This window comes from Cervus canadensis, chromosome 33, assembly GCF_019320065.1.
Source record: "Cervus canadensis isolate Bull #8, Minnesota chromosome 33, ASM1932006v1, whole genome shotgun sequence".
Classification (NCBI taxonomy): domain Eukaryota; kingdom Metazoa; phylum Chordata; class Mammalia; order Artiodactyla; family Cervidae; genus Cervus; species Cervus canadensis.
Genome location: NC_057418.1, coordinates 18800622 through 18811718, shown reverse-complemented (window position 1 = coordinate 18811718; position 11097 = coordinate 18800622). Strand labels below are relative to the sequence as shown.

Here is an 11097-nt window from a genome sequence, read left to right as displayed (position 1 = left end):
GGGAATACAACTTATTAGTGATAAGTTTATAAGCTGGTGCAGGTAGGCAGTTAATAAATTCATAAGCATCATAATATGTGTGTAGCCACTGGCTTCGCTTCTCACCTGGTCTACATACAAAGTTCAGTCTGTTTGGCACCACAAGTGGTTCTTAACATTTTTGTTTTGATTGAGCTATAGAGAAAACCTTTTGCAAGCATGGTCTCACTTTCTAGGAAAGATACATATGAAGAGTGCAAAACAAAAACTTACATGCAATTTCAAGAGGATCTTGGATTTCCAAAGTCCATCCGTGACTCCCTCTCTGCAGCATTATTTGAAGGAGGGAGGCATCCAGATTGCGTGTGCATTATTTCCACTTAGGTTCTGGGGCCTCAAGCCTAAATCCATTCTAGCTTTGTAGGCTGTAGCACAGTCTCAGGAGTTCTTAGCGTTCTTACATTTAAGACGGATGTAGTGTTCTTGTTCTCTGTGGACATATATTGGGTGAGAAGAGGCAAGGTGTGAAAAAGTTCTGCATTCATTGTTCAATTGCCCCATATGGTAATCAGGCAAAGGACATACTGTGATTTCATCTTCCAGCACCATCTGTGATATGACCTCAGCTTTTCCAGTGTCCAGTGGCAATCCACTCTCCATCCACAAGTGAACATGTATTGGCTTTTCCTTTCCCTGTTTTTCCTTCCATCCCCCAGCTTTCTTTTATCTTTTCCCCTTTGATTCTAGAATTCTTCAATTCTTTCATTCAGCTGAATGCGATGTGGAAGAAAAATGTGATTTGGCTTCTCTGATGTCTTTACATTTTATGTTCCTTATTTGGAATTTTACATAGTCACACCTTTATATCTTCACTTTGATCTCTCCTTTCCCCTCAGAAAGAGTGGTTCCAATTTAAGCAGATGGAAATTAACTCCCCACCCCAATAATTTCTATCTTCTGTATTAAAATGGAAAAGTTCTTATCTCAGTTTTATACCTGGATTTCCCTCTACATATTCTCAAAATCTTCTATTAAATTATCTCTTTAAAAAAATCAGGCATTTACTCTGGAAGCTGTCTCGTGCTATATGCTTTTCTGTTTTCTAATTTTTCAATTTGTATTTTATTTTATATTTCTGTTTTTGTCACTCCAAACTGAAAAGAGTTTGCTGGGGCTGATTCAGCCCAATAGTCACCAGAACCTTTTTTTAAAGATAAATGTCCCTCGTTATTTCCTTCTTCATTCATCTATTTTAGAAGTTGGTGGCTGATGTCTCATAGCTCTCTCCAGATTGTATTTTCCATCTATCAGTAAAGCCAATATCTTTATGACATATGGTAAGGGATGACCTTGAGATTTTTTAATAGATGAAGTGAAGTCTTCATTTATAAAATTATATTAACACATCTGCATATTTTTAAGCCTGTTGACGTTCCTCTGTCATCAGAAGCCATGTTCAGGGAACAATAAAGACTGTCATTTTAAACTGTGTGTACACAAAGCCCGGGTAGTGTGTAGCAAGCCATCTGCTCTGCCCCCCAGTTTATTTCTTTTTCTATGCAGAATCATGCAAAGGCTTTAAAATGATGATGTTTTATGCTACCCATTTAATCTGCTACGGTTTTCATTAACTTGTCTTATGAAAAGATTACTTCTGATGAACTAGGTGCAAAATTCCAGTGTTAGATTGATTCCCTTCCACATTCGCCTGTCATTTAAACCAGCAGCTCTTCTTCAAATGTTATACCATACATGTAGCACTTGATTATTTCAAGAAGATGGGCTATTCTACTGCTGCTTTATGCAGGGTGAATAAAACGGCACAGTAGTAACTTTTAACAATTTTGATTCTGAATGGAAATGAATACCTAGTTTCATTATATGGACTTCCCTTTAGCCCCCACATTCTTCTTTCTCTCCTCTCCTAATCCTAATTATTGACCAGAATTAAGCAGTGTTTACTGGGGCTTCCCAGGTGGCACAATAAAGAATCCGGTACCAGTGCAGGAGACCAGGGCTGGATCCCTGGGTTGGAAAGATCCCTGGGGGAGGAGATGGCAACCCACTTCAGTATTCTTGCCTGGAAAATTCCTTGGACATAGAAGCATGGTGGGCTACATTCCGTAGGGTCCAAGACTGGCATAGTCTAAAAGATCTGTTCTTCTGTGAAAAGCCTTTGAGGAAAATCCCACATCTATCATCCCGATATTAAAACAAAAGTAATAGTTTTATTTCAAATGATGAATATCAGAAAACTTAGGTTATAACAGAATCTGTGTTTTTCATATGAAGCAAATGTATAGAGCTCAGCAACCTTCAGAGCTCATGGTCAAGAATTATGAAGAAATTTCCAAAGGTGTGGAATCCCCCAACAACTAGAATAAAGACGTGGGGAGGATTTGGAGGATGTAATATCTGGGGTCCACAGAGACGGGGGAGACTGACCTCTGTTCATGCGTGGCTCTTCCTGTCTTCAAATGCCCAAAATTCTCTCCCTCCCCTACTTCCCTCATGTGTCAAAACCACTTCCCTGATGTGGGTAGAGATATATTGACAGAGTTGTAGTAATATGTAACTAATCAGAAAATTTAACCTTGCCTAGGACTGTTTGCATCATAGAAGAGAAGTTCCTATAAACTAAAGGAGTTTTCAGGGATAGCTCTGGAGGAAAGCACCACTAAAAGGATTTCCAATAAACAGAATGAAGGCCAAGGAGGCCAATGTATATAAATGGGGTATTTCTGCCAGCACTTTATTTTGACTTTGGAGACTATAGAAGGTACTTGGCATATAAAGTAATGAGTCACTTGTAGACCTGCAGTTCCTGAAGACTGCAGCACTGAACTTCCTATGATTTTATTATTACAATTTCCTTAGAGAAATTTCGACCATTAAGATCTTATTTTGATGAAGTCATGGGATAAAAAGGATTAGAAGAGGTCTCTTTCCCTGTCTTCTGACTACTCCATGTTTAATGATGATGGACAAAAGAAAACTAGCATGCTAGACATTTTACATGCATTTGCTTTCATTCTTAAAATGTCCACATAAAGTACATTCTACGGTCACTTCATTTTACAGACAAATTAAGCTAAGATGAATTAAGCAAATTTGTTCAAAATTCTTTAGGGATAAACACCTACACAAGTCTGTGAGTTGCTGTAGCCTGAGCTGATCTTGCCTGAAAGTGCTCAAAACAAGAAAACTGCATTTCACTTTAACATTGACTAAAAAAGCTTATAGCTGGATATAATTTTTTTCACACATTAGCCCATTCCTCTCACCTGACAGGTAAGGCGAGCCAGAAATCACACTGCAGAATATCAGGCTCAAATTAGACCCCAGAAAGATTTATATGTCAGATACTGTGGCCAAGGGAACATTTTTCTCCTTTCTTTATAGGGGCCCATGAATTCTGAAACTCTGAATGATGAGAACTGAAATTCTCAGACCCTTTTTAAGAAATTTAAGATAATTTGAACTAACACATTTTTTGGTCTACATTCACTTCTATGGGGTCAGACTGCACGGATGCATGCCCTAGTTCCATCATTTAATGCCGTATGCCTTTGAGCAAGTTACTTGATCTCTCTATGCCTCTGTTTCTTTATGAAATGGGAATAATAATAACTTGTGTTTTTTTGGGGGGCGGGGTCGGTATTGTAAGGATTTAACAAATTAATAAAAATCTACCAAGAGCTAAAACATAAGATAGAATTAGTGGACAAGCACCTTAGAATAAGTTACTATTAATACAAATATATACTATGCATTAAATTTTTTAAGTAGAGACATGATGACTAAAGTTAACGTAGTGTCCTGAAATAAAAAAGGACATCAGATAAAAACTAAGGAAATCTGAATAAAGTATGGACTTTAGTTAATAATTATATGTCAGTATTGGTTCATTAATTATAACAAATGTACCATGCTCATATAAAATTTCAATATTAGAGGAAACTGGGAATGAGGTACAGGAAAACTTCATGTACAATCTTCCCAATTTTTCTGCAAATCTAAAACTGTTCTAAAAGTAAATTTATTTTTTAAATGAGACTAATGAAAAAAAAAATCGGTCCATTGAAAATTTAAATTTCCTATGCTTACCTTCCTCTCTCTCTTCTCCCAAATCCCCGCTGCCTCCCAACAAGGGACCAGGAAAAGCAGGTTCTATTTCCTCAGGGTGTGTTAGGAGGGGCTGATCTTTATACTGTGTCTGCAGGTCTCTGGAACCTCCTGCTAAGCCAGAGGAAGTCGGTCTTCTATCTTGTTCTCTGTCCATGCTCTCCTGTAGTTGAAGGTCTCTGAGTGAAAGGTCTGTGGCTATTTAAAAAAAAAAATATTTGGCCATGCCATTTGGCACGTGGGATATTAGTTCCCCAATCCGGGCTCAAACCCATGCCCCCTGCATTGGAAATGCAGTCTTAACCACTAGACTACCTGTGAAGTTCCATGCATCTTGTTTTTAAAGGAGCCCCTAGCTACACAGTGCCATGAGCTCTACTCTGCCATGGCCATCCCAGAATATTGAAATTATAAGGTACCATTTTAGCTTTTTCTTTAATCTGTTTTGCTTTTTATTTTTAAATTTATACTGAACCCATTTGTTCTAACATCACTCCTGCCGAGGAGTGTCAAGTGGTTGGGGAGAAACTGAAGCTGTGAGTTTCCAAATCCTGGAAACTTTTTCCCTACAAAAATTCCCAGCTCTTCTATCTTCCTGGAGGAGTGTGCATTCCCATACACTTTATTTTTTTTTCTACCTATGGATAATGCTAAAACTCTATGTGCTGAGAGTGAAACTATGTCTTCCTGTTGTATTAGGAAAACTTTTATTTTTTTTTCATTTATTTTTATTAGTTGGAGGTTAATTACTTTACAATATTGTAGTGGTTTTTGTCATACATTGAAATGAATCAGCCATGGATTTACATGTATTCCCCATCCCGATCCCCCCTCCCACCTCCCTCTCTACCCGATCCCTCTGGGTCTTCCCAGTGCACCAGGCCCGAGCACTTGTCTCATGCATCCCACCTGGGCTGGTGATCTGTTTCACCATAGATAATATACGTGTTTTGATGCTGTTCTCTCGAAACATCCCACCCTCGCCTTCTCCCACAGAGTCCAAAAGTCTCTTCTGTACATCTGTGTCTCTTTTTCTGTTTTGCATATAGGGTTATCGTTACCATCTTTCTAAATTCCATATATATATATGTTAGTATACTGTAATGATCTTTATCTTTCTGGCTTACTTCACTCTGTATAATGGGCTCCAGTTTCATCCATCTCATTAGAACAGATTCAAATGAATTCTTTTTAATGGCTGAGTAATATTCCATGGTGTATATGTACCACAGCTTCCTTATCCATTTGTCTGCTGATGTGCATCTAGGTTGGAAACTTTTAAAATTTACAGAATCTTTTGACAAACTCTGGTTTTAAAGACTATTGTCAAAGTAAGGACTCAAATGAGGTAGGCTGAACAGTGACTACCTGACTTTAGATTGGACATTTTTTGTTCTCTGAAAATTTTAAGTTGCACGATTTAGCCTTAATGCTTAAGGCACTATTGAAAAGGAAAAAAAAATAAAGCAGTCTGTTACTAAGAGGAAAAAAATTCTGAAACATTTTCATCACACTGATAGAAGGAAGTACTATTTTATTGTTAAAAATTATAGCTGAAACTTGTAATTCCAGTACTTTGGAGGACTAAATAATCCATATGCTATTGGAAATTTTATAAATGCTTGCAATTTTATTATATATACTTATGTTATAATGAAATACCTGATGATATGTTTGGAGAGTTAGTCACTCAGTCATGTCCAGCTCTTTGAGACCCCATGGACTGTAGCTTACCAGGCTGCTCTGCCCTTGGGATTTTCCAGGTAAGAATACTTGACTGGGTTGCTATTTCCTTCTCCAGATGATATGTTTAGGTAAAGCCATATTTTATGTAAGATAGTATTCAAGTTGTCATTAAAAAAGAGCTGAATAAGTGGTCCTTTAGAAGTTCCTTAAACACTTTAATTTATACTTGCAAGATCCATTGCCTTAACGTTATAGATAATGACAGAAATGATTTTCACATGTTCACAAAATCAACCTAAGCAGATGAACCCCACTACAGACAACTTTTTACTTTTAAGATTAGTCTATTTGTCTTTTCATCACTTATGAAATTGTATAGATTAGGCATTTAAGTGGTCACTGCTAGAATACTTCTGACATGATTGATTTTGTGCTTATAAAGCTCTGATTTTCCAAAGATGATCTTCAATCTACATCTTTCTCCTGAGCTCCAGCTTCTTTTTCAGCCTGCATGCTTGGATAGTTTTACTTGGCTGTCTCATAAATGACACATACATACACACACACACACACACACGTTTTTTCCCCAACAACCTCAAATTACTAGTTATGGCCAGAACATGTCATGGTCTTTGACAACATGCAGACTTTCTTACATCACTGTCTCTCTCTGAATTCCCTTGCAAGAATCCCACTTATCTCTTCATCATTTACATTAAAAGTTCCTTTAAAACTTAGTCCAGTGAATCTTTTTTTTCTTTTTTAAATCTCCCTATTCTCTTCTCCTTCAAAGAAATGTAAGGACTTTTTTCCATATTTCTCTCAAGGTGTGTGAGATCCTGGAAAGTGGAAGTTATGATTTTTTTTTTTTTGCCTGCAAATAAATCATTGTGTAAGATTGGCAAGGGTGTGTGTGTGCATACATATGTGTATGTGTCTTGTGGATATTCCTGTGTTTGGAGGCACCTGTCAGCCAGACTGGTCGAGATGAGTAGAGATAAGACAGAAGTGATTCACATCTCTGTATGATGGAGTAATAAGTATTTGCAGATTGTGTTCCGGCTGTTAGAAATAGTTCGGAAGTTTCTAGAGTGGTCTTGGAAGGAATAAGGTGACCAACAGCAGGGCAGGAAATCAGGTCTAAGGAGACTGACCAGAGACACCAAGCTACTTTTCTGAACAGTGATGTAATTTTATTTTTAAATAATTTTCTGTGCAATGTTACTACCAAATCTTCAGTGAAATTTGAGTCGCTGGTGCCTTGGGAGAAGAGGAGAAGCCTGGATGATTAGTAGTAAAGCTATGCAGAGGACACCACAAGTGAGTGAAGTGCCAAAGCAGGCTTACCAAAGACAGGAATACAGTAACAAAAGTTTGAGCTCAGTATACAAAAATCGATTGCATTTCCCTACACTAATAATAAATCAACAGAAAGAGAATAAAGCAATCTCATTTACAACTGCATCAAAAAATAAAATACCTTGAAATAAATTTAACTGAGGAGGTGAAAGCTCTGTTTTAAAAAAAAGTTTGAGATGTCCAAGAGACTGCAAAGAATTTCTGAACGTCTGGAAATTTTACAAAGGACATTAGAGTTTTCACAAAAGTTGAGATAAAGTATAAAACACTTGTATTGGGTGTTAAAGGAAAAGATGCCCCCAAAATGTTAGAGGATTTGAGAAGAGTCTACTCTTGCAGAGTTTAAACAAGTTTAGCACTGACATTAAAAAATAATATATTAAATTGCATTTTTTATGATGCCAAAATGACATGGTTTACCAACTAAAATTTTTCTTTCCTCTTAGGAGATATGAGATTGTTTCCTTGTTTTTGAGGTTGACATCTCTAAAACAGCCACACTTCTAGAGAGAAACAGACCTGATTTAAGCACCTAATATAAGGTGAGGCTTTTCTAGTTCATATGTTTAGGGCACCCAAATCTCATAAGTTTATTTAGCAATACTGAGGGGATTATTTGCCCTGGGATTTATAATGACAAGCTTATTATTTTTTGATAATGAATGTATCCACCATATGACAATAACTAAATCAAGGGAACTAAATGTTTATCTTAAATATACATTATTTTAAAATTTATTATATTAAAATATATATTAAAATTGATGAAAACCAAAGTCAAAGAAAAAATCTTAGAAGCAGGCAGAGGGCAGCAAAAGACATATTTACATTTAAATAAAAGCAAGTCTGAGCTGACTTTCCCAGAAAAATTATGGAGACCATAAAACAATGAATCATAAATTTTAAATGCAGAAAGGAACTAGCTATTAAATTAGGGAGAACATCCTTCAAATTAAGGCACACCAAAGATACTTCTAAAGGCTTCCCTGGTAGCTCAGCAGGTAAAGAATCTGCCTGCAGTGTGGGAGACCTGGGTTGGATCTCTGGGTTGGGAAGATTCCCCGGAGGAGGGAATGGCAACCCACTCCAGTAATCTTGTCTGAAGAATCCCCATGGACAGAGGAGCCTGGTGGGCTACAGCCCATGGGGTCACAAAGGGTCGGACACAACTGAGCAACTAAACACAGCACAGCACAAAGATACCTTTAAGCAAGAAAAATTTGAGAAAAAAAAATTGAAAAAAAAATCGTTATCAATTATCACACACACACACAAAATTACAGGAAGTTCTTCAGCTAGAAGAAAAAATGATTCATATTGCAGTCAGAAGAACAGAAATACATGATTTACCTTTCTTGGGATTCACAGAACTTCTCCAGCCTGTGGACTGTTATTTTCTTTGGTTTTGAAAACATTCTTAGCTATTGTGTGTGCTCAATTACCTCGGTCGTTGCAACCCCATGGACTTTGTAGCCTGACAGGTTCCTCGGTCCACGGGATTCTTCAGGCAGGAATGCTGGAATAAGTTGCCATTTCCTCCTTCAGGGGATCTTCCCAACCCAGGGATTGAAACTGCATTTCCTGTGTCTCCTGCCTTGAGGCAGATTCCTTACCCACTGAGTCACCATTATCTCATCAATTACTGTCTGCCTTTTTACATACTCCCCTCCTCCTGGGATTCCAGTTCAACATATATTAGTCCTTTAAACTTTCTCTCAGGTGGCTTAAGACATTTTCTATATTTTCATCTTTTTTGCCATGCTTTATTCTGTATGTTTTCTAGTGACTTGGTTTTGAGTTCAAAATTCTCAATTCTGGTACACCTAATTTACTATTAAACTCTTATCTGCTTTTTTAAATATGCTTTTTAATTGAAGGATAATTGCTTTACAGAATTTTGTTGTTTTCTGTCAAATCTCAACATGAATCAGCCATCAGTTCAGTTCAGTCGCTCAGTCGTGTCTGACTCTTTGTGACCCCATGAACGCCAGGCCTCCCTGTCCATCACCAACTCCCGGAGTCTACCCAAACTCATGTCCATTGTGTCGTTGATGCCATCCAACCATCTCATCCTCTGTCGTTCCCTTCTCCTCCTGCCCTCAATCTTTCCCAGCATCAGGGTCTTTTCAAATGAGTCACCTCTTTGTGTGAGGTGGCCAAAGGATTGGAGTTTCAGCTTCAGCAACAGTCTCTCCAATGAACACCCAGGACTGATCTCCTTTAGGATGGACTGGTTGGATCTCCTTGCAGTCCAAGGGACTCTCAAGAGTCTTCTCCAACACCACAGTTCAAACGCATCAATTCTTCCGTGCTCAGCTGTCTTTATAGTCCAACTCTCACATCCATACATGACCACTGGAAAAACCATAGCCTTGACTAGATGGACCTTTGTTGGCAAAGTAATGTCTCTGCTTTTTAATATGCTGTCTATGTTGGTCATAACTTTGCTTCCAAGGAGCAAGAGTCTTTTAATTTCATGGCTGCAATCACCATCCACAGTGACTGTGGCCATAGGTATATATTTGCCCTCCCTTTTGAACCTCTCTCCCATCACCCTCCCCATCCCACTCCTCTAGATTGATACACAGCCCCTGTTTGAGTGTCCTGAGAGGTACAGCAATTCCCGTTGGCTATCTATTTTACATACAGTAATATAAGCTTCCATGTTACTCTCTCTGTACATCTCACCCTCTCCTCCTCTATCCCAATGTCCATAATTCTATTGTCTACGTCTGTTTGTCCACAGCTGCCCTGCAAATAAATTCTTCAGTAGCATTTTTCTAGATTCTGTATATATGCATTAGTATACGATATTTATCTTTTTCTTTGTGATTTGCCTCACTCTGTATAATAGGCTCTAGGTTCATCCACCTCATTAGAATTGACTCAAATGCATTTCTTTTTATGGCTGAGTAATATTTCAATGTGTATATGTACCACAACTTCCTTATCCATTCATCTGTCAATGGACATCTAGGTTGCATCCATGTCCTAGGTATTGTAAATAGTCCTGCAATGAACAATGGGATACATGTGTCTTTTTCAATTTTGGTTTCCTCGGGGTATATGGCTAAAAGTAGGATTGCTGGATCATATGGTACTTTTACCTCTAGTTTTTTAAGGAATCTCCATACCATCTACCATAGTGGCTGTATCAATTTACATCCCCACCAACAGTGCAAGTTCAGTTCAGTTCAGTTCAGTCACTAAGTTGTATCTGACTCTTTGTGACCCCATGGACTGCAGCACACCAAGCTTCCCTGTCCATCACTAACTCCCAGAGCTTACTCAAACTCATGTCCATCGAGTCGATGATGCCATTCAACCATTTCATCCTCTGTCATTCCCTTCTCCTGCCTTCAGTATTTCCCAGAATCAGGGTTTTTTCCAATGAGTCAGTTCTTCCCATCAGGTGGCTAAAGGGTTGGAGTTTCAGCTTCAGCATCAGTCCTTCCAATGAATATCCAGGACTGATCTCCTTTAGGATGGACTGGTTGGATCTCCTTGCAGTCCAAGGGACTCTCAAGAGTCTTCTCCAACACCATAGTTCAGGTGGCTCATATGGTAAAGCATCTGCCTGCAATGTGGGAGACCCAGGTTCGATGCCTGGATTGGGAAGATCTCCTAGAGAAGGAAATGGCAACCCACTCCAATATTCTTGCCTGGAAAATTCCGTGGATTGAGGAGCTTGGTGGGCTACAGTCTATGGGGTCACAAAGAGTCGGACATGACTGAGCAACTTTGCTTTCACTTTTTTCACTTTCTTGGGCACTCAGCTTTCTTTATGTTCCAACTCTCACATCCATACAGGGGGCTTCCCTGGTGGCTCAGAGGGGAAAGCGTCTGCCTGCAGTGCAGGAGACCTGGGCTCGATCCCTGGGTCAGGAAGATCCCCTGGAGAAGGAAATGGCAACCCACTCCAGTACTCTTCCCTGGAAAATCCCATGG

General features: G+C 38.6%; 1 long non-coding RNA gene across 1 annotated transcript; it reads right to left on the bottom strand.

Annotated features, from left to right (window-relative positions):
- Positions 1-257: 257 nt before the first annotated feature.
- Positions 258-8649, bottom strand: LOC122434095. Its single transcript, XR_006267243.1, has 3 exons — positions 8500-8649; positions 4087-4302; positions 258-469 (listed from the first exon to the last, which is right to left on the bottom strand). It is a non-coding gene; the product is annotated as an uncharacterized LOC122434095 (long non-coding RNA).
- Between the last annotated feature and the right edge of the window lie 2448 nt (positions 8650-11097).